At 40.4% G+C, this 4,691-nt stretch overlaps 1 long non-coding RNA gene across 1 annotated transcript in view; it reads right to left on the bottom strand.

Annotated features, from left to right (window-relative positions):
• The window catches only part of LOC131474955 (uncharacterized), a 9,681-nt gene extending 5,326 nt beyond the window's left edge, over positions 1–4,355 (bottom strand). The window contains exon 1 of the long non-coding RNA XR_009242482.1: positions 3,732–4,355. This is a non-coding gene — a long non-coding RNA (uncharacterized LOC131474955). The remainder of the gene's footprint in view (positions 1–3,731) is intronic.
• Between the last annotated feature and the right edge of the window lie 336 nt (positions 4,356–4,691).

Here is a 4,691-nt window from a genome sequence, read left to right as displayed (position 1 = left end):
TCAACAGACCATGAAATGTGGACGCAGTGTGGAGGGGGAACATGGAACGCTTCACTCACCATCCTCTCGTTGCTTCTCTTTTATTTCCCTAATGCATTGCAATATCCTTGTCACTGCACAGAGGCTCAGCTCAAATCTAAGCAGGGGCTATTGTGTGCCTACAGTACACTCATTAGCAATAGATATATAGTGTTTGAATACTCTATGTATATACAGTATGTGTGGAGCTGACAAATACAGTATACTTCTTCATCTCACCCCTCATTAAATAACAATAACACTACTTTTTAGAAACACTCCACATTTAAAAAAATAACACACCTGAGGCAGAATATACTGTGGTCACCATTCAAGAATCCTTCAGACACGCTGCTGAGAGTGTCATGAGGTGTAGTGCTCACAACCATGGCACTGAGCGCAGGTCAAGAGCTTGACAACAACTTCCACCTAAGTTTTGGGAGACAGACACTGGGGATGGGAACCACGCCCGGTTTTACAGCAGCATATATACATATATATATATATATATATATACACATTCATATATGTTGTACAAGAAAAGAAAAAGCTTCTTTTTCTTTAGTTTCTTATGGTGGTTGGCAAACCAATTGAGAGGTGCATTGCCACCCCCAGGAATCCTCTGCTGCTGGCGTGAGAAGACGAAGGTAAATCTCCACAGTGACAGTAGGTGAGTCAGGAGGTAAAGCAATGAGCAGGTAAAGTGGGGTATGAATCGCTGAGTGAGTTAAGTGAATCAAAGGCCCAGCAAAGACAGCAACCACAACAAATGGAGTTTCCAGGAATTATACTGAGGTCAGAAGACTAATGGAAGCAACTGCTCAACCATATTACTCTGTGAACCACAGAGAGCGAGAAAGCTTTGGTCTTTTCACAAAGCTATTGATCGGTCAGTAGTCTGCAATGGCAATGCTTTAACCAGAGAAGCAGGCAGATGAATAGTTTTAGTGCTGGCTACAGAAGTCGTGTTTTCGAACTGTTTCAGACGTTCACTAAACTCTGGAGATTCTCCGGAGATTGGGTTTGTGTTTGTGAGTTCATGTCACTGAGGTCATTCTGCAGAATGTTCTATTCTATGAATTATGTCTGGTGACCTCATGTTAGAAGTGGCAACCCATGTCGATGGGAATCTCAACTCCTGTTTGTGAAGCCTGGAGATGTGAGATTTGGCCAGTGCCATGTTGAAGTTTCAGGTAAGAAGTAGAAGCTCTTTTTGCAACCAGTGGCGTTGCTGTCTCGTGGCTATTCAGTATAATCTTACTTTGTGGTTAAATTCAGGAGGAACCTGAATTTAACTCAATGTTTTTTGAGGACAAACAGCAAGTCAGAAAGAAACCTGCAGCTGCTTCAGAAGAGGTCCCATATGGTGCGGTAGTCATAAATTAAGGCATTGCCATGACATCATGAGGAGCCACCAGGAGGAACTAAGGATTGGAGAAGGAACTTTGAGCTCCCAGACAGACTTATCTATGAGGACTGGGCAGAGAGGGTCTACACATGGCTAATGAAAGAGAAGATACTTAGATCTTTCAGCCCTCAACCATCAAGAATGTCCTAGCCTTAAGTTTCTACTCTGGATGTCTTTGCCAGCCCACGATGCCTCTGCAGAGCCAGGAAAATAATAAACTCCATCTTGGCCTCACATTCTTCGTGCAACTGCCCTCAGGAGCATCAAAAGCTGCACAAACAGACTGACTGATGAGCTGCTTCTTCCCCTGGGTCATCAGAGCCCCGAACTCAAACAATCCGTTATGACATCAATTCAAAAATCTTGTTAAGTGTAATATCCAATCTCTAGCAATAAATAGGTAGCGCTGTGTCTTGGTGAGTCTTATGTTGGATTCATCCTTTTATTGTCCTTTTTAATAGCACTGCTAATTTATTTGTCTTGCACAATAACAATAAAGAATTTCTGTACTATTCTGTTCTATTCCATTCTCTTCTATGCTGATTTGGATCCTGGTTGGACTGAGGCCTCCTTTCAGGATTGGCCGTAGACAGTTTAAAACAATGTAATATTTTATCGTCTTCATGTTTCCGGTGGCAGCTATAGCTCATACAACTTTGCTTTAAAATACCCAAACTCTCCCTTTAAGGGACTAACGAGCATTTATTTCAGGGCTGGATGGATTTTCTGATGGATATTGTGAATGTAATTTGATTTGCAATATCATTTTTTGGGTCCAGCTTCAGTAAGATGTTGGCATACAACATAGAACAATGAAATTGCAGCCTTCTATAAATCTATGAGGAATTAGAATTTAAAACAATTCTTGGCCATTTGCTATAACATCGAACCGACACACAATCCTTAAACACCTTTGTTTGGATCTATAACAAAATGGTATGAAACTTATCTTTGCGATGTTCCAAATTGCAATTAGAATTTTGAGATTTCTCTCTCTCCTTTTTATCACTCTTGCTCTCCTCGTTTCTGTCCTTCTCTGCTGTAACGCATGTCGTCCTGTTCTTTTCTTTAATACATCAATATACCATTGTGCTGCGACGGCCATTTTCTGACGCAAATGATCTTCCCAAATGGGCATGTGGAGCGCTCTGCCTCCCCTGCACAATCCTTTATTGATCGTTCACCCTCATAAAAGCTGGATGAGCCAGGGCTGAGAAATAATGACAGACAGACTCAGAGAAGAAAGAGAAAGAAGGAGTTCAAACTTTCACCAATCACAGGTTCACTTCTGCTGATGTCTTTCATCGTGTTTAACAGTGATTTATTATTGATTGAATTTACTTTTTTTAATGCAGGAATTTTAAGAAACATTCTTTATACATGGGCTGCCCTGTGATTGGTCAAATCATCGACATGGCAACACCACCTGAACAAACCACATTAGATCTGGGTTTTTGACTGCCTGTCCGAGGTTGGCAAACAACCTGGAGGTACATCACTGCCACCTTCTGGACTGGACTGAGACTCTGATTTGCATTTCTGAGTTTAACGACATCATCAAAGCAGTGCAATAATCACAACACATGAAATCACACGTCATTTATCCAAAGCGACTTACAATGGAATTGAGTACAATCAGCCAGGGGTGGAGTTGAACTTGCGACCATTGCGACCATGACGTCTTTCGCACACAGGGTACCGGTCTTAACCCCTGAGCCACTCCACCCCATGTACTATTACAGTTTGATTTATTAATATTTGACTTTGAAGTTCAGTTACAGTTGTCCTGTCTTTAATTTCCTGTTTAATTGGAATTATTCTTTATTGATTAATTTGACAGGGACTGTCATATGAATCTAATGACCCACAACTCTTAATTTAACAACACAGATGATACTGCAAATGCCAGTATGACCTGTCCATCACTGATTGACCAGCTCATGATGTAATCCCAGCTTCTCAGGTGGATCCCAGTCAGGTTGGAGGCAGAAATGCAAACACACACACACACCTCCAGCCCTCTGGCTTTATTTGGCACGTAACACAACTACAGAAAGGTCTTTCTAAGCAGAGCATAAAACTCCTCATGATACTTCTACACAATGTGATTAATTATTGAGATTAATTGCCCAAGTAAGTAAAAGGAAATAACAGATGTGATGTGAAAAATTAACATGTCTGTTAATCATTCCAATTTACTGCTGCTGGAGGAAAGTCACTCTAATCAGCTGCAAAATAATTCGGTATAAAATATTTTGAATTGTTCTTTCATTTATGTAAATTAACGACGTTAATGAAAACTCACCCCATAAGAAGATAGAAGGTTAATAAGAGGGTCAGGGGTGCTCGTCATGTCGTCATCTCAGAAGTAACTCCTGTGTCTGTTTGCCTCAAGGTGTCCTGCCAATAATCATATATAATAACATAATTATAAATATATACTGTATATATGTAATATATATATATTATAATTATTATAATAATAAAATGCGAACAATCTCTGCTGCTGCTGCAACCATTTAATTTACTGTGAATTTGTAAAATACAATGAGCTAAAAGAATCCAGCCGTGTGTGTGTGTGTGTGTGTGTGATGATGGATAGATTTAGCCCACGATGTTGAGCAGCAGCTGGAAGTAGCGACATAAAATATGTATTAACATTTATATCGACCTTGCTTGGAATTGTTGATTTCTTCCAGAGATCATCAGAACTAATGAGAGTTGTGTTGTGTGAGTGTGTGTATATAAGTGTGTATGTGTGCAGAGAGAGAGAGAGACAGAGTGTGTGTGCTCTCAGCTCGTGTCACACAATCCATCACTGGCGACTCTTCTTGCGGGTGGATCACTGCAGGTTACAGTTGCACTCCCTAAGCATTGTGGGAGCTTGATGTATGTGCTGTCGACTGGCAGTTAATGAAACAGCAGCTCCAGCAGCCGGCCTCCTCACTGCTTCTATCTCTACCTGCGTATAATCAACAGCCAAACAACGAGGGCCTCTGTTTCTCTTACACTTTGGCATGTTTGGCTCACCTCGTATGCACCGACTCAAGGACGGCCACTTCTTTTGCTTTTGCTAACGACTCATTTGAATTCATTAAGTATGGATGGAGGTCAGCACTGCTCCTGCTGTCCTAGTGATTGGTGGAGAATCTCTACAAGAAACTTGCTTCTCACAAGAAGTTTAATGTGATATTATATATATTACATATATTATATTATTAGTATTATATAATATTAATAACATATATATTATTTTATATATATA

The sequence above is a fragment of the Solea solea genome, chromosome 16 (assembly GCF_958295425.1).
Source record: "Solea solea chromosome 16, fSolSol10.1, whole genome shotgun sequence".
Lineage (NCBI taxonomy): Eukaryota > Metazoa > Chordata > Actinopteri > Pleuronectiformes > Soleidae > Solea > Solea solea.
This window is presented reverse-complemented; position numbering and strand designations above follow the sequence as displayed.